At 46.5% G+C, this 25,768-nt stretch overlaps 1 protein-coding gene across 3 annotated transcripts in view; it reads right to left on the minus strand.

The window, feature by feature from the left end:
- Nucleotides 1–25,768, minus strand: part of SLC16A5 (solute carrier family 16 member 5) — a 163,753-nt gene that overhangs the window by 68,367 nt on the left and 69,618 nt on the right. The window lies entirely within an intron of this gene.

Below are 25,768 nucleotides of genomic sequence, written 5' to 3' on the forward strand. Positions count from 1 at the left end.
TTTCTATTCAATCAGGCAGGCTTTTACGTTATATGCTTTTTTATATGCCGTGTACACATGATCGCACTTTCTGAGGGACGAGAGTCAAAGTGTGTGGGCTCCAGCGCACTTTTTCTTCCCAAAAGTCAGGCGGACCTAGTAATAAGACAGGCTTCCAATTTGTTGGCTTTTAGTGGACAATCCGTTCGTCTGTGTGCTAGTCCGACGGACTAAAACCGACGCTAGGGCAGCTGTTGGCTACTGGCTATGAACTTCCTTATTCTACATCATCACCTTCTAATCCGTCTGACTTTTGGAGTTATCGTGTGTGGCCAAGTCCGTTCGTTTGAAAGTCCGGCGGACCTCAGCTGCAAAGTCCGTCGGATTGTCCGCCGGAAAGTCCGATAGTGTGTACGCGGCATAAGCCCCGGTTCACATACACTATATTACCAAAAGTATTGGGACAGCTGCCTTTACACACACACATGATTTAACCACTTGCTTACTGGGCACTTAAACCTCCCTCCTGCTCAGACCAATTTTCATCTTTCAGCGCTGTCACACTTTGAATGACAATTGCGCGGTCATACAACACTGTACCTAAATGAAATTTTTATCATTTTTTTTTCCACACAAATAGAGCTTGGTGGTATTTAATCACAGCTGGGGTTTTTATTTTTTGCTAAACAAACAAAAAAAGATGGAAAATGTTGAAAAAAAAATCATGTTTCATAGTTTGTTATTCGATTTTGCAAACAGGTAATCTTTCTCCTTCATTGATAAGTGCTGATGAGGCGGCACTGGTGGGCACAGATAAGGCAGCACTGATGGGCACAGATAAGGCAGCACTGACGGCCACTGATAAGATGGCACTGATGGGCACTGATAGGTGTTACTGGTAGGTACCACTGATAGATGCCACAGATGGGCACTGGTATGTGACACTGATGGGCAGCACTGTTGATGAGGCACTGATTGGTGACACTGATAGGTGGCACTGTGGGCACTGATGGGTGGCACTTTTGTGCACTGGCAGGTGGCACAGGTAGACAAAGATGAGTTGGTGGGAGCTTTCCTTGATCAGGACCGATGTCCCTCTGAGAGCCGCTGGTGATCATTTTTTTTTTCTCTATACGCTATCAGCGCGAGGAGAAAAAATAGCCAATTACCGACTCTGTTTACATCACATGATCAGCTGTCATTGGCTAACAGCTGATCATATGGTAAGGGGTCAGATACTCCGGTCTGAGATCAGCCGTGTCTCTTAGACTCGCTGATCACACGGAAGGACGTCGCTGTAGCCGTCATTCGACTAGATGTGAAAAAGTTAATGGCATCTTAGTCCATAGGGTTCAATATTGAGTTGGCCCACCCTTTGCAGTTATCACAACTTCAACTCTTTCTGTAAAGCTGTCCAAAAGGTTTAGGAATGTGTCTATGGGAATATTTGACCATTCTTCCAGAAGTGCATGTGAGGTCAGGCACTGATGTGAGCGAGAAGACCTGCCTCGCATCCTCTGCTCTCATTCATCCCAAAGGTGTTCTATCGGATTGAGGTCAGGACTCTGTGCAGGCCAGTCAAGTTTCTCTACCCAAGACTCGCTCATCCATGTCTTTATGAACCTTGCTTTGTGCACTGGTCCAAATGATTTGGTGGAGGGGAGATTATGGTGTGGGGTTGTTTTTCAGGGGTTGGGCTTGGCCCCTTAGTTCCAGTGAAAGGAACTCTTAAGGCGTCAACATACCAAGATATTTTGGACAATTTAATGCTCCCAACTTTGTGGCAACAGTTTGGGGATGGCCCCTTCCTGTTCCAACATGACTGCGCACCAGTGCACACACGAGGTCCACAAAGACATGGATGAGAGAGTTTGGGGTGGGGGAACTTGACTGGTCTGCCCAGAGTCCTGACCTCAACCCAATAGAACACCTTTGGGATGAATTAGAGCAGAGTCTGTGAGCCAGGCCTTCTCGTCCACATCAGTGGCTGACCTCACAAATGTGCTTCTAGAAGAATAGTCAAACATTCCCATAGACATGCTCCTAAACCTCATGGACAGCCTTCCCAGAAGAGTTGAAGCTGTTATAGCTGCAAAGGGTGGGCCAACTCAATATTGAACCCTACAGACTAAGACCAGGATGCCAGTAAAGTTCATGGACATGTAAAGGCAGGCATCCCAATACTTTTGGTAATATAGTGTATATGCAATTGGATACATTTTGAACTGCATCTGATTTGCATTAAATGTAAACCGAACTGGCTTTGTATGGAGCCGGTTCACATATGTGCAGGCCGGCCACAGTACATTTTAAAAGTAATTCTGTACAATTTTAAGTCCAGTTCAGCGATTTCAAGTGTTATACACTTTAAAAATTTGCACCTGAATCGCACATAATACAGTGAACAAAACCACATTGGGCACCTTTGAAATATCACACTGAAGCCAGCCCCACACATATGTAAACCCGGTCTAAAGGTGATTGTAAAATCAGATTGTTGTGAACTTTAACCACTTGGCACCCGTCCACCATCAAATGATGGCTGGGCGGGGTGGCTCACGTTCTGGGTGGACATCATATGATGGCCTCCCAGAAAGACCACACGCGCACGCCTCCGGGGGTGATTACGGCCATGGCTCTTTAACCATGTGATCGACTGTGTCCAATCACAGCCGGTCACATGTAAACACGGAGATGCCAGTAATTGGCGTTCCTCGCCTGAGAGTGTGAGGAGAGGAGAGCCGATCAGCGGCATCTCCTCACAGGGAACAGCTAGGTATGTAATCAAGGCACTGATCATCAGTGCCTGATTACAATTAGTGCCCACCAGTGCCAGCAATGATTGCCCACCACTGCCAGCAATCAGTGCCCACAAGTGCCAGCAATCAGTGGCCATTAGTGATGCCAGTCAGTGTTGGCTATCAGTGCTGCCCATCAATGCTCATCACTGCTGCCCATCAATACCACCCATCAATGACCATCAGTGCTGCCTATCTCTGCCCACCAGTGCCACCTATCTGTGTCTAGTACACACAAGTGCCACCCATCAGTGCCACCTATCAGTGCTCATCAGTGCCATATATCAGTGACCATAAGTGCAGCATATTCGTGCCACCTAATCAGTGCCCATAAGTGCCGCCTCATCAGTGCCCATAAGTGCTACCTCATCAGTGCCCATCAGTGCAGCCTATCAGTGCCGCCTCATCAGCGCCCATCAGTGAGGGAGAAAAATTACTTTTTTTTATAAAATATGCTGACAGAAACTGAGAAAAATATTTTTTTTTTCTACATTTTTGGTCTTTTTTTTTTAGGAAAAAATAAAAAACCCAGGAGTGATTAACTACCACCAAAAGAAAGCTCTATTTGTGTAAATGAAAATTATAACAATTTCACATGGTTACAGTGTAGTATGACCACGCAATTGTTATTCAAAGTGTGACAGCGCTGAAAGCTGAAAAATGGCCTGGGCAGGAAGGGTGGTATTTGCCTGGTATTGAAGTGTTTAAAGCGGGAGTCCACCGGGAGTCCGCGTTTTTTTTTTTTTTTTAAAGCCAGCAGCTTCAAATACTGCAGCTGCTGACTTTTAAAATAGTGACACTTACCTGTCCAGCGTGCCCGCGATGTCGGCACCCGAAGCCGATCTCTAGATCGTCTGTAAGGTGCTGCCGCCGCCATCTTAGGTATGGGAATCAGGAAATTGAGCCTTTCGGCTTCATTTCCCGGTTCCCTACTGCGCATGCGCGAATCGCGCTGCGCAATAAGGACGGTCCCCGCTACCTCTGGGATCTGTGTGTTTCCCAGCAGGCAGCGGGGCACTTGCGGAAAGGGGCGGGCACTTGCGGAAAGGGGCGTAATCTACGCCCCTTTCCGCAGAGAGCTATCCCGGAAGTGGGTGCAGAATACCTGTACTGTACAGGTATCTGCACCCCCCTCCCCCCTGAAAGGTGCCAATTGTGGTGCCAGAGGGGGGGAGGGTTCCGATGAGCGGAGGTCCACTTTAGGGTGGACCTCCGCTTTAAAGTATTTATGAACCCTTACCTTGTAATCAACCCATTCCATTTAAAATAGCAATGAAAAGCAAACCATTTGTGCATACTGTGTGTGTGTGTGTATGTATATCTTTTCATGTGACAACACTGAAGAAATTACACTTTGTTACAATGTAAAGTAGTGAGTGTGCAGCTTGTATAACAGTGTAAATAAGCTGTCCTCTCAAAATAACTCAACACACAGCCATTAAACTACCACTAAACCGCTGGCAACAAAAGTGAATATACCCCTAAGTGAAAATGTCCAAATTGAGCCCAAAGTGTCAATATTTTGTGTGGCCATCATTATTTTCCAGCACTGACATAACCCTCTTGGTCATGGAGTTCACCAGAGCTTTTCAGGTCACCACTGGAGTCCTCTTCCACTCCTCCATGACGATATCACGGAGCTGGTGGATGTTATAGACCTTGCGCTCCCCCACCTTCCATTTTAGGATGCCCCTCAGATGCCCAATAGGGTTTAGATCTGGAGACATGCTTGGCCAGTTCCTCACCTTTACCCTCAGCTTCTTTAGGAAGGCAGTGGTCGTCTCTGAGGTGTGTTTGGGGTTGTTATCATGTTGGAATACTGCCCTGAGGTCCAGTCTCTGAAGGGAGGTGATCATGCTCTGCCTCAATATGTCACAGTAGTCACAGTACATGTTGGCATTCATGGTTCCCTCAATGAGCTGTAGCTCCCTAGTGCCAGCAGCACTCATGCAGCCCCAAACCATGACACTCCCACCACCATGCTTGACTGTAGGCAAGACACACTTGTCTTTGTACTTGTCACCTGGTTGCCACCACACATGCTTTACACCATCTGAACCAAATAAGTTTATCTTGGACTCATCAGACAACAGAACAGGGTTCCAGTAATCCATGTCCTTAGTCTGCTTGTTTTCAGCAAACTGTTTGCGGGATTTCTTGTGCATCATCTTTAGAAGAGGCTTCATTCTGGGACAACAGCCATGCAGACCAATTTGATGCAGTGTGCAGGGTATGGTCTGAGAACTGACAGGATGACCCCCCACCCCTTCAACCTCTGCAGCAATGGTGGCAGTAGTTGTATGTCTATTTCCCAAAGATAACATCTGGATATGACGCTGAACATGTGCACTCAACTTCTTTGGTGGACCAAATAGGCACAGGCAGAAAACTCACCACACTGAGAGGGATGTGCTTCCTCCATGCCTAATGTGGTCAGTTTGAAATTGGAAAGCAGGGGGACTGGCAGGATCACAGCCCCAGTATATCCACACAGTGAGATCTAAGAAAACTCCTGCCTCCTACTGTTAGTCTTAGGAGATGGTGTGAGAGTTGGTGATGTCACTATTGTGCTGCTCACTGTTCTCTTTGCTGGAGACTGAGATGTCAAACCCCCGCCTCTGCCAAAATGGCCGCCTCCACACAGTGCAGAACAAGGCAGGGTAAGCCAGTAATGAAGTAAAGATCGTCAGGGAGACCACAGCTAATACTGGTTGACTTTGGTCTCTACCTGGATTTGTACACAGCTCCCAGAAATTAGATACTCTTTAAAGACATCACGTTACATCAAGCTATTAAAGTGCCTTTAAAAGTATTCATACCCCTTGAAATTTGCCACATTTTGTTATGTTACAACCAAAAACGTAAATGTATTTCATTGGGATTTTATGTGAACGACCAACACAAAGTAGCACATAATTGTGAAGTGGAAGGAAAATGATAAATGGTTTTCATTTTTTTTTACAAATAAAAATGCGAAAAGTATGGCGTGTATTTGTATTCAGCCCCCCTGAGTCAATACTTTGTAGAACTACCTTTCGCTGCAATTACAGCAGCAAGTTTTTTTGGGGATGTCTCTACCAGCTTTGCACATCTAGAGAGTGAACTTTTTGCCCATTCTTCTTTGCAAAATAGCGCAAGCTCTGTCACATTGGATGGAGAGCGTCTGTGAACAACAATTTACAAGTCTTGCCACAAATTCTCAATTGGATTTAGGTCAGGACTTTGAGTGGGCCATTCTAACACGTGAATGTTCTTTAATCTAAACAATTCCATTGTAGCTCTGGCTGTTTGTTTAGGGATGTTGTCCTGCTGGAGGGTGAACCTCTGCCCCAGTTTTCAAGTCTTTTGCAAACTCTAATGCCCTGTACACACGGTCTGACTTTCCGACGGAAAAAGTGCGATCGGATCGTGTTGTCGGAAAATCCGATCGTGTGTGGGCTCCATCAGACTTTTTCCGTCTGAATTTCCGACACACAAAGTTTGAGAGCTGGATCTAAATTTTTCCGACAACAAAAAAAAATAGTTTAAATTCCGATCATGTGTTCAGAACGATCAGAGTTTCCGACAAATTTGTGCGACCGTTTGTGTATGCTAGACAAGTTTGGGCCAAAATCCGTCGGAAATAATCCAACGGGTTTTGTTGGCGGAAAGTCCGACCGTGTGTACAGGGCATAACAGGTTTTCTTCCCATCAACTCTGACCAGCTTCCCTGTCCCTGCTGAAGAAAAGCATCCCCACAACATGATGCTGCCACCACCAAGTTTCTATGTGGGGATGGTGTTTTCAGGGTGATGTGCAGTGTTAAGTTTTCCTCCATACATAGCGTTTTGCTTTTAGACTAAAAAGTTCAATTTTGGTCTCATCTGACCAGAGCACCTTCTTTCACATGTTTGCTGTGTCCCCCCATGGCTTCTCGCAAAACTGCAAACAGGACTTCTTATGGCTTTTAAACGATGGCTTTCTTCTTGCCACTCTTCCATAAAGGCCAAATTTGTGGAGTGCACAGCTAATAGTTGTCCTGTGAACAGATTCTCCCACCTGAGCTGTTGATCTCTGCAGCTCCTCCAGAGTTACCATGGGCCTTTTGGCTGCTTCTCGGTTTAATGCTCTCCTTGCCCGGCCTGTCAGTTTATGTGGACGGCCATGTCTTGGTAGGTTTGCAGTTGTGCCATACTCTTTGTATTTTCAGATTATGGATTGAACAGTGCTCAAAGCTTGGGGTATTTTTTTTTATAACCTAAACCTGCTTTAAACTTCTCCACAACTTTATCCCTGACCTGTCTGGTGTGTTCCTTGGCCTTCATGATGCTGTTTGTTTAATAGAGTTCTTTAACAAACCTCTAAGGGCTTCACAGAAAAGCTGTATTTATGCTGAGATTAAATTACACACAGGTGGACTATATTTACAAATTAGGTGACTTCTGAAGGCAATTGGTTCCACTAGATTTTAGTGAGACCCGGTTCACACTGAGGCGGCACGACTTGCAGCGCGACTGCCTTAGGCAACCTGGATCCGACTTTAGGGGCAGCTTGCAAAATGGCTTCTGTATAAAAGTCAATGCAAGTCGCCCCAAAAGTCGTACAGGAACCTTTTTCTAAGTCGGAGCGACATGAGTCGCTCCGATTAGAACGGTTCCATTGCACAGAATGGGATGCGACTTGTCAGGCGGCTAAGTCGCCTGACGAGTCGCCCCTGTGTGAACTGGCTCTTAGGGGTAAAGGGGGCTGAATACAAATGCATGCCACACTTTTCAGATATTTGTTTGTAAAAAAAATGTGAAAACCATTTATCATTTTCCTTCCACTTCACAATTATGTGCCACTTTGTGTTGGTATATCACATAAAATTCCAATAAAATACATTTACGTTTTTGGTTGTAACATGACAAAATGTTTCAAGGGGTATGAATACTTTTTCAAGGCACTGTATATGCCCAACAACATTAATCTACCAAATATCCTACTCACAATGTTCACGAATCAATAAAGCAAGTGTTATTATTACCAAATGTCATGATTATTTTAAGTTAATAAAATACTTTCTGTATCTTGAATAAAACAACATAGGCCTCAAACCCTTTCAAGGGGCCTAATGCCTAGGCACATTTCATAAGGTTTCTGAGAACCTGGAACGTTGTGGGTGCTTCACATCAGTAGAAACTGGTATTTCTTTTAACAATTTTTTAACATTTAAGTGCACAGTGTTGTTAGAAATTCATATGCATTATCCTGTGTTACCTTTGGCCCAGCTTTTAGCAGATCTAGTATGCATGACCTATTATTACTCTGGATAGTGCAATAAAAATATAAATGTGGATTTCCCTTCCTGTCAACCATAACTTTTACTGGGTTAAAGTGTATGTGAAGCTGGGGCCCTGTCACCTTCACTTCCTGCTGACTGCAGTTTCACCAGACTGGGAATGTGGTAAACACAAGACCTCATTCATACAGACTTACTGATCTGTAAGCATGTGTGAAGGGGCCATCATTGGTGTTCCATTCCATGCAGGTAGCCTGTTCAAATCACTGGCCAACGGCAAGGACCTGCACAGATCTCCATGCACACCCTAGGCAGACAGACTGCATTCTGATCTGTGCATCAGACACGCACACATGTACACTCCGGGGATGCACGAGGAGATCTGTGCAGGTCTGTAAAGCTGGCCGCCTATCATTGATTTGAACAGGCTGCTTGCACAGGTCTACATGGAACATCTGTGCATCCTGTGCAGGTGAAGACTGCCCCTTCGCACAGGCATAAGGATCGGTACGGTCATGTGACTGAGGGTTAAATTTGTGGCAGTTAGTGTACATTAACAATGGAGTTCATATACCATTTCAAGTGATGCCACCATAAAGACCCACCAGCATCTGGTCTGATAGACTGCAAGGAATCACCAAGGGAGGGTCTACTTGCTGTGTTCTTTCTAATGTACACTAGGGTGACCACATTTCCAAATGGCCATTCAGGGACACCCCCCCCCCCCCCCCGCACCCGCCAAAAAAAGATGGTTTTTGATACTTTTTTTAGCAAATTTTTGGGGAAAAAAGCAAACAGTGGTAACCAGTTTAGACAGGTGGTATCCAATGTGTAGAGGGGGACATGGAGGAAGAACGGAGGGGGACACGGAGGAAGAACGGAGGAGGACACGGAGGAAGAACGCAGGGGGACACGGAGGAAGAATGGAGGAGGACAGCAGAATGGAGGGGGACATGGAGGAAGAACGGAGGGGGATAGCAGAACAGAGGGGGACACGGAGGAAGAACCGAGGGGGACACGGAGGAAGAATGGAGGGGGACAGCAGCAGAACAGAGGGGGACACAGAGGAAGAACAGAGGGGGACACGGAGGAAGAACAGAGGGGGACACGAAGGAAGAACAGAGGGGGACACGGAGGAAGAACAGAGGGGGACACGGAGGAAGAACAGAGGGGGACACGGAGGAAGTACAGAGGGGGACACTGAGGAAAAACGGAGGGGGACACTGAGGAAAAACGGAGGGGGACACTGAGGAAAAACGGAGGGGGACACGGAGGAAAAACAGAGGGGGACACGGAGGAAGAACGGAGGGGGATACAGAGGAAGAACGGAGGGGGGCACAGAGGAAGAACGGAGGGGGACAGCAACAGAAAAGAGGGGGACACGGAGGAAAAACAGAGGGGGACATGGAGGAAGATCGGAGGGGGACACGGAGGAAGAACGGAGGAGGACAGCAGCAGAACAGAGGGGAACAGCAGCAGAACATAGGGGGACACGGAGGAAGAACGGAGGGGGACACGGAGGAAGAACGGAGGGGGACACGAAGGAAGAACGGAGGGGGACACGAAGGAAGAACGGAGGGGAACAGCAGCAGAACAGAGGGGGATACGGAGGAAGAACAGAGGGGGACATGGAGGAAGAACGGAGGGGGACACGGAGGAAGAATGGAGGGGAACAGCAGCAGAACAGAGGGGGACACGGAGGAAGAACGGAGAGGGACACGGAGGAAGAACGGAGGGGGACACAGAGGAAGAACGGAGGGGGACACGGAGGAAGAACGGAGGGGGACAGCAGCAGAACAGAGGGGGACACAGAGGAAGAATGGAGGGGAACAGCAGCAGAACAGAGGGGGACACGGAGGAAAAACAGAGGGGGACATGGAGGAAGATCGGAGGGGGAGACGGAGGAAGAACGGTGGGGGACAGCAGCAGAACGGAGGGGGACACTGAGAAAGAATGGAGGGGGACATGGAGGAAGAACGGAGGGGGACACTGAGAAAGAACGGAGGGGGACACTGAGAAACAACGGAGGGGGACAAGGAGGAAGAACAGAGGGGGACACGGAGGAAAAACGGAGGAAGAACAGAGGGGGACACTGAGGAAAAACGGAGGGGGACACAGAGGAAGAACGGAGGGGGGCACGGAGGAAGAACGGAGGGGGACAGCAACAGAAAAGAGGGAGACACAGAGGAAGAACGGAGGGGGACACAGAGAAAAACTGGAGGGGGACAGCAGCAGAAAGAATAGAGGGGGACAGTCAGCAGCAGAATGGAGGGGGAGGGGGAGGGGGACAGCAGCAGAATTGTACACTAACCTGGACTCCTGGAAGTTTGTCAATGTCTGTAAATTCACTGCAGGCAAACTTGGGGACCTCGTAGGCGGGAGGAGCCTGGGCTCTGGAGGAGGATTTTGAGTGAGAGGAGACGAGACTCAAGCTGGCTGGAGACCAATTTAAGTGAGGCGCTCTGTCCCTGTGTCGTCAGTGGCGTCACTCTGGCTGGGGTACGTACTGTGCGGGGGCCTGCGTGGGGGGGGTGCACTGCCCACACTGACTGCTAGTGCCAGACCAGTTCCTTCTCAACCCGCCCCTCAGGCTGACGTCACTGGTTGCTAGACGCGGGGCGGCCCCTAGCCTAGCAACCAGACTGCCAGCATATAATGACTTATCCTCCTGTGCTGTCTGTGTAGTGAGTGTGACTGTGGTAGCGCCGTGGCGGCAGACAGGGAGACTCGCGGAGCAGACACTCTGGTGATCACTGTGTTTTTTTTCATTCCGGGACACTGTATTGTCCCGGAATGAAGGTGCCCGGGACACGGGACAAAAATGTTAAATCAGGGACAATCCCGGGCAATCCGGGACACGTGGGCACCCTAATGTACACTGAGCTGCATAAGTGCAGCTCATGCTGCATACACACGACTGGACCTTCCAGCAGAAAAGGTCCGATGGTCTTCCCGACGGAGTTCCGACCAAACGGAGTTGCCCACACACGAACGGACCAAAGTCTGTTAGTTTTGAACGTGATGATGTACGACAGAATAGCTGCCCTTGTGTCATATTCTGGCTTCTCATCTGACCCAACACTGAACCCCCCTGCTTATCTTTCCCACCCCTGTAACCCCCTTCTTCTGGCCCAACACTGCACCCCCCCTGTTCATCTGTCCCACCGCTGAACCCCCTTCTCACCTGCCCCAACATTGAACACCTCCCCCCTGTTCATCTGCCCCATCACTGTACCCCCCCCCTGCTTTTCTGATTTGATCCATCGCTGAACCCCATTTTGATCCCTCCCACTACTGTACCACCTGCACACCTGTCCCACCACTGTACCCCCTCTTGCTCTTCTGTCCCACCACTGTAAACCTGCTGCTCATCTGCCCCATCAATGTACCCCTTTTATCACCTGTCATCCCCCCCCACTGTACCATCCTGCACATCCACCGACGTATCCCCATGCTCTTCTGTCTCACTACTGAATCACCTTCTCATCTGCCCTACCACTGTAACCTGCTTTCTCATCTGCCCCAACAATGTACCTCCTGCACATCTGTCTCGCCACTGTACCCCCCTGTTCCCCTGTCCCACCAATACACCTCCTTTCACATCTGCCCCACTGCTCCCCCCCCTGATTTTCTGTCCCACTACTGAACCCCTTTCTCATCCGCCCCATCACTGTACCCCCCTGCTCTTCTGTCCCACTGCTGAAGCCCCTTCTCATCTCTTCCACCACTGTATCTCCCTGTACATTTGCCCCACTGCTGTACCTCCTGCTCTTCTGTCCCTCCTCTGAACCCCTTCTGCTCACTTTCCCCACCGCTGTACCCTCCTGCTCATCTGCTCCACTGCTGTACCCTCTTCTCATCTATGATATGCAGAGTGGTGAAAGGAAGCAGAGATGAGACAAATCTACCTGTCCTGGCACACTCATCCTGCTGATTCACCTCTTACATCCAGCCCACGTGCTGGTATGTGATGTATGGGATGTATGTGATGTCACATACAAGCATCTGGAATGGATGCACAATGATGATCTCAGGTCAGGGGCATTTTCTGAAAGCAGTGGGCCTGTGCGCCCTTTTGCTGCGCCGCCCTTGCAGCAGAGAAAAAGTGTGGCGCAGCAAAAGTTGGGTGTGATTTTCATTGCGCTGAATAATGGCTGTGCCTTAAAGGGACACAGAGTGTCGGGGTTCAGTAGTAAGTAATGCAAAGGTTCAGGAATAAGTTTAATAAAGTTCCTAGAAGCTCAACAGTAATTCTACAAACTGTCATCTGATTGTAGTTTTCTCAATCAGTGAAATCCCTTCTTTCTGAGATTGGTAGAGGCAACCAACCAAGTCATCTTCCTGCAGATGGTGGGCGAGGATAGCAGGACTGTGATTGGCTTTAGCAGTGGCCAAGACAGTCCTCCTTCTCCTGGAAACATGGACCCCCCCCCCCCCCCCCAGCAGAACTGCACCCAATTTCTTCCCCATCACAAAAGCTGAACATCACAGCTACAGCAAAGTTACAGAACCAAACAAGGTTTCCCATCTTTTACAATGTGTGGGGGCACAGTGCCTCCCCATCAGTCCAGGTGCGATGTGGGGAATTGTGAGATTGGAATGCATTATTGTCTCACTGACACTTCCCTGCGCTGCTCTGCTGATGGGGAGGGAGTTGTGTGTCGGAATAAGAGGCTTCACGTGCCGGGGGTTGCCTACCCCTGCTCTAATTACTTCATAACCTTGAATCAGAAACAACTGCATTTATGTTAACATGAAGAAATATCAGCCCTGCCAACTCTTTCCTGTTAAAACATTGGCAGCAAATAGAGTTTTATCTGCCAGGCCAGCATATTACTTTTCACGTGGAAACCTTAACTTCCTTGTACTGTTTCTGTTAAACCCAAAACTAGTCCTTTCTCAACCTTTTCAACACAGGGGAACCCTTGAAATAGTTTTCTGGTCTCGGGGAACCCCTGCTAAAAATGAGAAATCTACAACTCATGATACATTAGTGTGATGATCAGTGGCAAGAACGGTCCTTATACTTGTGGTCATTGGGAAGAATTACCTCCTTACAGATAGCTAAAAAAGATCAATGGTGTCAGTGGGAACTTATCTGAGAGGCATAAATTGCCCAATGCTGAAGGCACCTCTAGCAACCTCTGGAGGAACCCTAGTTAAGAATCACTGCCTAAGCCCTTGTACACACGGTCGGACATTCCGACAACAAAATCCATCGGATTTTGTCCGAAACTTGTGTTGCATGCACGCGGTCAGACAAAGTTGACGGAAAATCCGATCGTACATAACGTGACGCCGTTATTTCGTTATGACGGGACTACGTTCAGGCTAGTAGCCAATAGCTTTGGTCTATGAATTTGATCTGAGCATGCGTGGCACTTTGTCCGATCGGAATTCTCTACACACAATCGGACAAAGTCCGATCGGATCATGTTGTCGGAAAGTTTTATAACCCAGCTCTAAAACAGTCCGATGGAGCCCACACACAATCGGATTATCCGACAACATGGTCAGATCGGGCATTTTCCGTCGGAATGTCCGACCGTGTGTACAAGGGCTTAGAGTGTATTTCCAATTTTGCAGCCACATTGGCATACCTCCCAACATTTTGAGATGGGAATGAGGGACAACTAGTACCAAGCGTATGTAGACATAGGACACGCCCCCTGCCACACCCCCTTAAAGGTGAATTAACCAAAAAAAAAACTAAACAAAGGGCTTTTTTTAACCACTACTATTCCTTTATATTGGCTTTTAAAATTTACAAATGCAGCAATTTAGAAATCAGATGAAAAAGTTTAGCACTGGAAAACACTTTTTGAAAGATAAAAAGTGCATTTTATATACAACTATATAGATCAGACCAAAATGAGGGACAAATGAGGGTAAAGAGGGACAGAGGGACATTGCTCCAAATCAGGGACAGTTGGGAGCCATGCATTGGGATAACACCAATTATATATTTGTATGTTCCCATTCACATAGCATTAATATTGTTGCTTACCTTTTTACTTACTTTTTATTTGCTGAAGAATACTACTCCTACTTTTCCTTTCTCTGTAATGTTAAGGGGGGAGGTATGCTTACCATAATTAAAGTAACAATAAAGCTGCACTACACTGCATCTGAGTCCCACAAACGCAAAATGTTATTTCATTCATTTTTGTTATTCAAAGCAAACTCACCATCCATGTCTTTATGCTTTATTTTCACTTTGAAAACACCCCCTAGCATTTCTGGCCTTAGCTATCTTGAGTAATGGCAGATGATGTAGCAGCATTTACCTCCTGGAACCCATCTGCCCTTAGCTCAGGCATGCCAGTGTAACGACATATTGGGTGACCCATCGCAGTTTTCTACAGAAGTGTCATTCTGTCGCCGCCATCTTGCTTCACCCCACACTCATCCACAGTAAGGATACACTAAGAAAAGAGAAAGCGGACATGTTACACCCACCGGAGTTTTGCATTTTAGACGTATTTATAACACTAAAGTGAGTTTCTATAGTGAAATACAGGACTTAGAACTCCATCTGACTGCTTAGATGTTGAATTTTAAAAGCAGCGAACTTCTGTCAGATTAGAAAACCTGTGAGATGAGCAGGGTTGCCGCTGCTTTTAAAATTCAAGATCTAAGTAGTCAGACGGAGTTCTAAGTCCTGTATTTCACTATATAAACAGACTTTACTGTTATAAATACATGTAAAATGCAAAACTTCGGTGAGTGTAACAACATTTCCGCTTTCCCCCTTCTTAGTGTATCCTTACTGTGGACGAGTGTGGGGTGTAGCAAGATGGCGGCGATGGAACGTCACTTCCGTAGCAAAACTGCAAAGGGTCACCGAATATGTCATTACACCAGCAGAAGGGTGTGCTTAGCTGGAATGTATGACATAATTTTACTTCCTGGAAACAAGGAAGTAACTGAATAAATGTAGAAAAAATTTAAATATGATATACTGTTAGCAGCATACAGATTAGAAATAGCTAATGTTGATTGAAGGCGTTTAGTTCAACTTTAAACCCATTTTTTTTTTTATTCACTTACTGCGTATGCAGCTTCTTTATCTTTTTATCCTGGCCTATGTTCCAGTTTAAGCTGGTGCCATGACCACTAGGTTTCATGTTTGAGCATGGCTTCTTTCTCTTGCAGCATCCTATGAAGCCACCCTTACATGCAGGTAGTAGTGTAAGGTGCCCAGAGTTTTAAATCCGGGGACATATTTTTTTATTGGCAAATGGTAAACTATTTTATAAGCATATTTTCCTCAAATTATATTTGCAGTGTATGTGGTATGTGTTTATGGAATGATTGTATGATATATACGTTTTTTTATAACATTTCGTCAATGAGATAAAAAAATAAATTAAAAAAAAGATAGTTCTTAGAATTTTTTGGGATGTGACTACCAAATGTTAAGACGATAAGATAGAGATAAAACTTTGAGGGAAAATTCAAAGCCAATCCGGGCGGCTCCAGATAATTATTTTTTTTTGGTGGCACTATGGTGGTGCTCGAGGTAAAAGTGAGGGTGCTAATCCAGCGTGCAAAGCGCACACCTGTGGGCGTGGCCAAAAAGTGGGTGTGGCCAGCAAGTGGAGGTTTCTTCAACGGTGTTCAGTATGTCCTGTCCTGTATACCAATAAAAGGCCAAAAATATAGTAGTAATGGTGTCACCCCCCTCTGCAAAAATATTTAGAGAAATTTCAGAGCTTCAATAATAATACCAGAGATGCATAAAATGTAAAATATGTACATCACTTTTACATTTTATTATTATTATATATATTATATCACAACTATTTGCACATCGCAGCTCTGCAATATTTCTTACCTTTTGCAGAGAGGGTGACACCATCACTACTATGTTCTAATACACTGGTTGATTTGCAGCTATGTTATTCTTGTATGTAGGGGGTTTCACCATTATTTGCACATTGACGCTCTGCAATTTCTCAAAATATTTTTGCAGAGGTGGTGACACCATCACTACTATATTGCAATACATTGGTTGATTTGCAGTGGATATTAATTTATAGGTTTTACCATTGCACTTATGACTCCATTTGTACAATTTTGGGCAGCGCTGCATTTTTTGATTTTTATTGATTCGCGTTAAACGAGGGAGCCGGATAACAAGATTCTTTTATTGCTTTTGAGATTTTGTTAGTTGCATGGTACTTGTTTGACTTGATTTATGTCCTCTGTATACTGGTAATCACTGGCCCTGCATATTGGTGGTCAGTGTGCCCCTGTATGCTGGTGCTACGTGCAGGGTGCAGGAGGATGCTATGTGCAGGGTGCAATAGGATGCTACGTGCAGGGTTCAGGAGGATGCTACCTGCAGGGTGCAGGAGGATGCTACTTCCAGGGTGCAGGAGGATGCTACGTGCAGGGTGCAATAGGATGCTACCTGCAGGGTTCAGGAAGATGCTACCTGCATGGTGCAGGAGGATGCTACCTGCAGGGTGCAGGAGGATGTTACGTGCAGGGTGCAGGAGGATGCTATGTGCAGGGTACAGGATGATGCTATGTGCAGGGTGCAGGATGATGCTATGTGCAGGGTTCAGGAAGATGCTACGTGCAGGGTTCAGGAAGATGCTACATGCAGGGAGCATGATTCTGGAGGATGATACATGCAGGGTTCAGGGGGATGCTACGTGCGGGGTTCAGGAGGATGCCACATACAGAGTTCAGAATTCAGGAGGATGATACATGCAGGGTGCATGGTTCAGGAGGATAACATGTGCAGGGTACATGGTTCAGGAGAATGCTACATGCAGGGTTCAGGAGGATGCTACATGCGGGGTTCAGGAGGATCCTACATACAGAGTTCACAATTCGGGAGGATGCCACATACAGTGTGCAGGGTTTAGGAGGATACTATGTACAAAGTGCAGGGTTCAGGAGTGCGTTGTACAGTGTGCAAGGTTCAGGAGTGTGTTGTGCAAGGTTCAGGAGTGCATTGTACAGAGTGCAAGGTTCAGGAGTGCGTTGTACAGAGTGCAAGGTTCAGGGGTAGTGCGTTGTACAGAGTGCAAGGTTCAGGGGTAGTGCGTTGTACAGAGTGCAAGGTTCAGGGGTAGTGCGTTGTACGGAGTGCAGGGTTCAGGAGTGTGTTGTACAGAGTGCAGGGTTCAGGAGTGTGTTGTACAGAGTGCAGGGTTCAGGAGTGTGTTGTACAGAGTGCATGGTTCAGGAGTGCATTGTACAGAGTGCAGGGTTAAAGAGTGCATTGTACAGAGTGCAGGGTTCAGGAATGTGTTTCATACAGAGTGTAAGATTCAGGAATGCGTTATACAGAGTGTAAAGTTCAGGAATGCGTTGCACAGAGTGCAAGGTTCAGGAGTGCGTTGTACAGAGTGCAAAGTTCAGAAATGCGTTTCATACATAGTGCAAAGTTCAGGAATACGTTGTACAGAGTGCAAGGTTCAGGAATTAGTTAATCTGCAAAGACACCAATTAATTAAACATAGCACACTTACTATATCTTCCAAAATCTTTACTAGCAGCATACAGGAGCTGAGGCAAGAATGGCGGCATTAGATGGATATTAAATGAGTGCAGCTATGAACATGCAGCTGTGTGACCATCCATCCCGCACAGTCAGGGATTGGAGGGCAAGCTGGGGATGTATGGCCGCAGTGAGAGTGACAGTGAGTGTAGCTGTCAAGTCTAACCTCGGATGTCGGGGATGGACGGGGACAATATGCGCAGCTCTGGCCCCTTTGCCAGACAACCCCTGCAAACAGCCCCAGTTTATACATCGGTGGGCAGGGAAGAAGGTGGCAGGGACGGGATCAATTTTAACTACTTTATGTGCACCCACAGCAGTGTACAAAAAACCTGAATTATAATAAACCTGAATCAGGTTTAGTATGCACCACTGTGGGTACACATACAGTAGTTATAATTGATCCCGCCCCTGCCATCTTCTTCCCCACCACTGATGTATAAACTGGGGCTGTTTGCATGGATTGTGACAAAAGGGACGGAGCTCCGCATATCAGCTCCACCTACCCAAATCAGAGGTGCGATATGACAGCTCCACTCACTGTCATTGTGGCCGTACGTCTCTGGCTTTCCCCACCAATCCCTGGCTGTGTGGGATGGATGGTCACACTGCTGAATAATTGAATCCGGGAACAAAAACTGGGACAGACATGGTCTGGGGACAGTGTCCTCAGTCCAGGGACCATCCCAGAAATCGGGGACATCTGGTTACTCTATACTAGGATTGTGTTGCCCTACACCAGTGATGGCGAACCTTGGCACCCCAGATCTTTTGGAACTACATTTCCCATGATGCTCATGCACTCTGCAGTGTAGTTGAGCATCATGGGAAATGTAGTTCCAAAACATCTGGGGTACCAAGGTTCGCCATCACTGCCCTACACTTTGTGTATCAATATAAACACACAGCCCCATAGCCTATGAAAGCGAAGCACTTGCCTGCTCCTTCCTTTTTCCTCCCTCCTCCCTTATCCAAGCCAACACACTGCCTCCAGACTGTGCACTGTCCACTGTTAATTCTTTCCAGTGAAGACTGGAAGTTCAGGGAAGCACCACTGAGAGAGTAGGAACCAGCAGTATTGAAAGTTGGAAACTGCAAATGTTGGGGTAAAAATGTTTGCAAATTGTTTACTGTGTTTATTTTATTGTGCTCATTGGGGGTTATTTACTAAAGGAAAATCCACTTTGCACTACAGGTGCACTTGAAAGTGCAGTCGCTGTAGATCCGAGGGGGACATGCAAGGAAAATAAAAAACAGCATTTTAGCTTGCACATGATTGGATGATAAAATCAGCAGAGCTTCCCCTCATTTCAGATCTACTCCTTAGATTTAGAGTGACTGCACTTCCAAGTGCACTTGCAGTGCAAAGTGGATTTGCCTTTTGTAAATAACCCTCAATGTGTTAAACCATAAAAAAAAAAAAACACTAGGGCTTTAATAGTACTGTAAACTAGATGTGCACACTGTCTGCCCTAACAAAGGGCTGGAGATCTCAAAGCGTGGGTTGTACTTTGTATGTTAATGCTTTAAAAAAAAATCTGCACATTTCAACCTATTCTGTACAAAAGTATATATATATATAAACATGCTCCATGATAGCTAAAAAGGTAAGAAATATTTTTTAAAATGTTTGTTTAGGTGTGCTGTGTGAATGGGAAAACATAACAAATATATAAAATGAAAGGGTCCAAAATGTAACATCCACCCGCACTATAGATCCCACCGCCGTGCCAGGATATTGTAAATGAATGAGTATGATAGTGAAGCCGCCACTTAAAATAAACAAATGATCATAAATATCTACTGTATAAACGAATATAGTAAATAGTGGCGTTATGACAAAAGGAAAAAATGAGATATTTTATATGTGAACAATGAATCCTGAATGACACATCACCCAGTGATAAGGGATAAATCAAAGAAATAAATCAATAAATCAATGAACAAAGTCCACAAATTGAACCAGTCCTTCAGATATAAAGGTGAAAATCAATATACGGTAAGTTCACAAATTGAACCAGTCCTTCAGATATAAAGGTCCACAAAGTGTTTGTAAGGAGGCTTTAAACACCAAGCTCATCCACTATACTGCGTGCAAACGGTGTGGGTGAGATACCGCTATACACACGTCTCATGCTGCTCCAGTGAATTTATTACATGCATATTTTTATCTGATTTAATGTGAGTGCCATGTTTGAAGCCTTTTAACTTTAATAAATTTTGATCAAACGTTACTGCACTATTGGAGCACTTTGTTTCTTTATATGTGGATTATCCATGGGATCAACATAGCTCCCAACTGTCCCTGAATTCGAGGGACTGTCCCTGATTTGGAGCAATGTCCCTCTGTCCCTCTTTCCTCCTCATTTGTCCCTCATTTTGGTCTGATCGATATAGTTGCACATAAAATGCACTTTTTATCCTTCAAAAAAGATATTCCCAGTGCTAACAAGTGCTAAAATTTCTAAATTGCTGCATTTGTAACTATCAAAAGCCAATATAAAGGAATAGTAGTGGTTAAAAAAATGTGTGGGGTTTAATCATTTTTTTGTAGAATTCTCCTTTAAGGGGTAGTGGCAAGGGGTGTGTCCTATGTCTACATACTTTTGATAACAGTTACATAGTTACATAGTTACATAGTAGGTGAGGTTGAAAAAAGAGTGCCAACAGTTTGCGCAGCTCTTTTCAACATTAGTTAAATAGTAGGCGAGGTTGAAAAAAGACACAAGTCCATAAAGTCCAACCTATGTGTGTGATTATATGTCAGTATTACATTGTATATCCCTGTATGTTGCGGTCATTCAGTCTAATACTTTCTTGAAACGATTAATGCTCCCCACTGAGACCACCGCATGTGGAAGGGAATTCCACATCCTTGCCTCACTTACAGTAAAGAACGCTCTACATAGTTTAAGGTCAAACCTATTTTCTTCTAATTTTATTGAGTGACCACGTGTCTTATTAAACTCCCTTCTGCAAAAAAGTTTTATCCCCATTGTGGGGTCACCAGTACGGTATTTGTATATTTAAATCATATCCCCTCACAAGCGTCTCTTCTTCAGAGAGAATAAGTTCAGTGCTCGCAACCTTTCCTTATAACTAATATCCTCCAGACCCTTTATTAGCTTAGCTGCCCTTTGTACTCGCTCCATTTCCAGTACATCCTTCTTGAGGACTGGTGCCCAAAACTGGACAGCATACTCCAGGTGCAGCTGGACCAGAGTTTTGTAGAGTGGGAGAATTATCGTTTTATCTCTGGAGTTGATCCCCTTTTTAATGCCAATATTCTGTTTGCTTTGTTAGCAGCAGCTTGGCATTGCATGCCACTGCTGAGCCTATCATCTACTAGGACCGCCCTTAGGGAATGAGGTGTCCTTCATTCCCATCTCAGAAAGTTGGGAGGTATGGGATCAACAATAAGGATTGGAGATCAATTGGATTATCTAACGCTGTGTGCGTTGATGCTTATTTGCAGAGCATGAGAGTGCAAGGCAACTTCATTTGGTGAGTGGACACCTAAAGGGGAGTGGAGTCACCATTTGCATGCAGTATAGTGGATGAGCTTGGTGTTTAAAGCCTCCTTACAACACCAACTCCAAAGACATACAGGTAGGTTAATTGGCTTCTGTCCAAAATTGGCCCTAGTATATGAATGGGGACCTTGAATTGTGGGCTCCTTGAGGGTAGGACCGATGTGAGTGTGCAATGTACAGGGATAGGGACAATTGTAGACACTCACTCAGGTTGAACTGGATGGGCTGGTGTCTTTATTCAACCTTACTAACTATGTAACTATGTAACTATGTAATTATGTAGCACTTTGTGGACTTATATTGATTTTCACCTTTATATCTGAAGGACTAGTTGAATTTGTGGACTTTTTTCATTGATTTATTTCATTGATTTATCACTTGTCACTGGGTGATATGTCATTCATGATTCACTGTTCATATACATAATATATAATTTTTTCCTTTTGTCATAGCGCCTCTATTTACTATATTAGTTTATACAGTAGATGTTTATGATAACAAATATATAGTGAGAGGGATCTAAAATTTCATTGCACAGGTGGAAAAAACATTTCCTGACAGACTCCATGGCAGCAACGTGTGGGTTAAGTCCCGCCTCCACTACCCATAGGACACTACTCCCATAAATCTTTGCTCCCTGCCCCTGGCCGTGTTCTTTTTTTGTCCTCCTTCGAAGGACCCAGAGGTGGTCTTTCTACCTGAAGATTTATCATCCCCACGATCGAGGTCGGCCGGTCTGCGACTCTGGGTCTGGAAAGTCGCATTACTCCGCTAAGCCCTAGCTATTAGCAGGGTATGGAGTGGGCAGTGGAAGAGGCGCTGTGAAGAAGCCCATGTCCTGGCCACTGGCAGGCAGGCTGCGCATTGGTCGGATAGCCAGCTATTAGCAGGTGACCTGTTTTGCCCCCTGGAAAGTCCGGTGTCATCTTACCTTATCTTCGGCCGAGTGATCGATCGTGGTGGGAGTGGTGAGAGGTTCTAAAAGTTCTTATGGCAGCAGTTTTTGTATTTTTTATCTGTCTTTGTTTGTTTCTGTTTGTTTGTATGTGCAGGCATGGCGGCTGGTTCTTCCGCGTTCCAGCCGCCGTTCTACTTCCGGGTTTGCGTTTTCGGCCGTACTGCGCATGCGCGAATGCGGTTGAGATTGAGGCTTGGTTTCGCGCATGCGCGATAGCGGCAAATTGCCGCTGTTTCGCGCATGCGCACAGGCGCGGCGGTGACATCACAGGGGCGGGCTATTTAAACGGAGAATTAGTCTGCAAGCTTTGGGAATGCTTGCGGGCTGTTGCGGTGACTTCCCCCTGCCTCTGTGTTGCATCTATTGGTAAGTGGCATTCTGGGACAGGGTGGCTATCCCTTCCCTGTCCCTTGCACTGATCCCTTGTCATCTTTTCAGCGCGTATGGATATCGCTGAGGACATGGATTCTTTACCGCCTGTTTGTGGCCAGCCCTCTCATAAAAGGTATTTCTAATGTTCACCTAAAGGTCTGGTGGGGGAGGGGTAATTATCTGTTAGCTCTGTCCTGATGTCTTGTTTCTTGTGGTTTCTTGTCTTGTTCTTGTTTCAGCCCTTCCAGGTCAGAACAGCATCGCAGCTCTCATAGAGGGAGCGACTCCTCCAAGTCGCATCACCGGCACTCCTCTTCCAAATCTAAACATTATAGTTCCTCCTCAAGATCAGGACACCGTAGTGAAGAAAGATCGCACTCCTCGAGGACTCAATCTAGTCACTCAGCTAGTGCCTGTTGGGAGTGCAGAGCTCTTGTACCGGCAGGAAAATCTTTATGCGATCCTTGCTACGCCAAGGCTTCCAATGAAAGGGGTGACGCGGATCAACAACTTAAAACCCTGGTGGAAAAAGTTGTTAAGGAGTCCCTCAGAAATATTGAGGGCCAGTCCTATGTTCCCCCGGCAGAGCCGCCACTTTCTCCAGGAAGGGAGACTCAGCTGCAGGATACTTGGGAATCCTCTGCGCATAGCCACCCCTCAGCTGCCATATCTGACAGTGACTCTGATGAAAGTGACCCCTGTGTGGGCTTTTATTTCGCTCTACTGCCTCCTCTGGTCAGAGCTGTTAGAGAGACACTGAACTGGGAAGATTCTGTGGCTGCTCCTTCCAAACAAAGGAAATTCTTTAAGCAATTAAAGAAGGATCGGATTAATTTTCCTTTTATCTCTGAGCTAGGTGAGATTATCACAGATGAATGGGGCAAGGTGGAGAAGAAAAATTCCATGCTATCGAAGGTTTCGAAACTCTATCCTTTCAATGAAGAAGAGGTGAAGCATTTGGAGTCAGCGCCATTGGTAGACGCAGCAGTCATGCGGCTGGTGAAACATGTCACTCTTCCCTTAGAGGATACCGTGTCTTTTAAGGACGTTCTGGACAGACGAATTGATGCTGATTTGAAGAGAGTGTATCTCACAGCAGGAATGGCCTGTAAGCCAGCGCTAGCTCTGGCTGCTATGTCCAAAGCAATGGAGATATGGACAGATAGTGTAGATGAGACACTTAGAAATATCTCTGAAGATACAGCTAAGAGCTCGCCTATCCAAGAGCTTAGGCTGGCCTCCGCCTTTCTTGGGGAGGCCTCTATCGACATCATACGCCTGGTGGCGCGGGTGATGCTTTCTTCTGTTACGGCTAAACGGGCTCTTTGGCTCCGCCCTTGGCTGGCAGACCCAGCCTCAAAACAAGTATGGTGCCGCATCCCCTTTGAAGGGTCCTCCCTTTTCGGCAATAAGTTGGATGAGGCTATTACCCGAGCCACTGGTGGGAAGTCGGGGTTCCTCCCCCAGGACCGGCGTTTGCAAGCCCAGAGAAGGTCTTTTCCAAAGAGACAGTACCAGGAACGAGCCAGGGAAGCTCGCAGTTACAGACCAGGCCGTGAATTTTCCAGGTCCTGGAAATCAAGACAATCCTCTTTTAAAAAATCTACAAAAAGTGATTTGAAGGGAGAGAGGGAACCAACTAAATCCTTTTGAGGTTGGGCCCGCTCAGACAGGGCAGGTGGGGGCTCGTCTTTTCCACTTTCGCCATGTCTGGGCGGCCTCGATCCAAGACTTCTGGACCGTCAAGACCGTCTCCTCAGGTCATGTTTGGACCTTCAAGGAATCTCCCAGACTCAGATGGGTCCCCACCTCTCTCCCGGCCTCAGACGAAAAAAGGCTAATTCTTCTAGCCTACGTGGAATCTTTGTTGGCTCAAGGCGCCATTATCCATGTTCCAGTCATTCAGCGAGGCATGGGAATCTACTCTCCTTTGTTTATGGTCCGGAAAAAGAGCGGGGCCTGGTGGCCGGTCATAGATCTAACCCACTTGAACAGTTTTATCAAAAAAGAAAAATTCAAGATGGAGTCATTATCCACAATTCAACAATCTGTCCAAGCAGGGGACTGGATGGTCTCCATAGACCTCAAGGACGCCTATTTTCATGTCCCAGTTGCAGAAAATTACCAGCAGTATCTCCGCTTCTCCGTGGGCGAAAGCCATTTTCAATTTACTTGCCTTCCCTTCGGGCTATCAACTTCTCCTCGTGTATTTTCAAAAGTACTGTTGGCAGTGGTAGCTCTTCTGAGAACCAAAGGGATTCGTCTACATCACTACCTAGACGACCTTCTGTTGTTGGCTCAAGACAAGGATCAACTTCTGGTACACAGAAGGCAGGTCATCTCCACCCTACAGGAATTCGGGTGGATCTTGAACTTGGAGAAGAGCCAGCTGGTCCCATCTCAGCGGCTGGTGTTCTTAGGGGCTCTATTCAACACTGTCAGAGGCACCATCTCATTACCAGAAGAGAAGTTGTCAGTGGTCAGGGACAGAATCCGTCCAGCCCTCTCTGCCTCTCATCTCCAGGCTCTCCAGTGCCTGAAAATTATAGGCACTATGGTAGCGACAATTCCGATGATGAGGTGGGCACAGTGGAGGATGAGGCCCTTTCAGAAGGGTTTCCTTCATCAATGGTCAGGCAGCAAAACCCAGCTGATTCGGATCACCTTATCCATGAGGAATTCCCTTCTGTGGTGGCTCCAACGGGAAAATCTCTGCATCTGCCATTCCATTCTCCCCATCTCATGGGTCACCATAACAACAGATGCCAGCAACAGGGGTTGGGGCGCCCACTGTCTGGCGGAAGTGGCTCAGGGCACCTGGATTCTCCCCTCCAGGGGGACGGTGTCGAACATCCTGGAGTTAAGGGCAGCCTTTCAAGCTCTGCTAGCCTTTCGGCATCTGATTTCAGGAGCCTCGGTCTCACTCAGGCTAGACAATACCACAGCAGTGGCGTACATAAGAAGGCAAGGGGGTACCCGAAGTCTATCCCTTCTCCAGGAGGTGGAACCGATCATGACCTGGGCTCAGAGGAACCTGAAGGATCTGACAGCATCCTATGTCCCAGGGATTCAGAACGTTCAGGCAGACTTTCTTTCCCGGATACTTCTGGACAACAACGAGTGGTCTCTCTACGAGGAAGTGTTCAACTGGATCCTGACAATGGGGCTCTCCCCAGAAGTCGACCTGTTTGCCTCCCCTTGCAACAAAAAACTGGAGAGGTACTATTCAAGGTACAGGGATCCTCAAGCCTACGGGGTGGATGCCTTGACAGAGAAATGGTGGTTCCACAAGGCCTATGCCTTTCCCCCAACTCCTATTATTCATCAGTTCCTGAGGAGACTCAGGTCAGA

This window comes from Lithobates pipiens, unplaced genomic scaffold, assembly GCF_037356315.1.
Source record: "Lithobates pipiens isolate NorthernLeopardFrog02 unplaced genomic scaffold, aLitPip1_a1.2 Scaffold_28, whole genome shotgun sequence".
Lineage (NCBI taxonomy): Eukaryota > Metazoa > Chordata > Amphibia > Anura > Ranidae > Lithobates > Lithobates pipiens.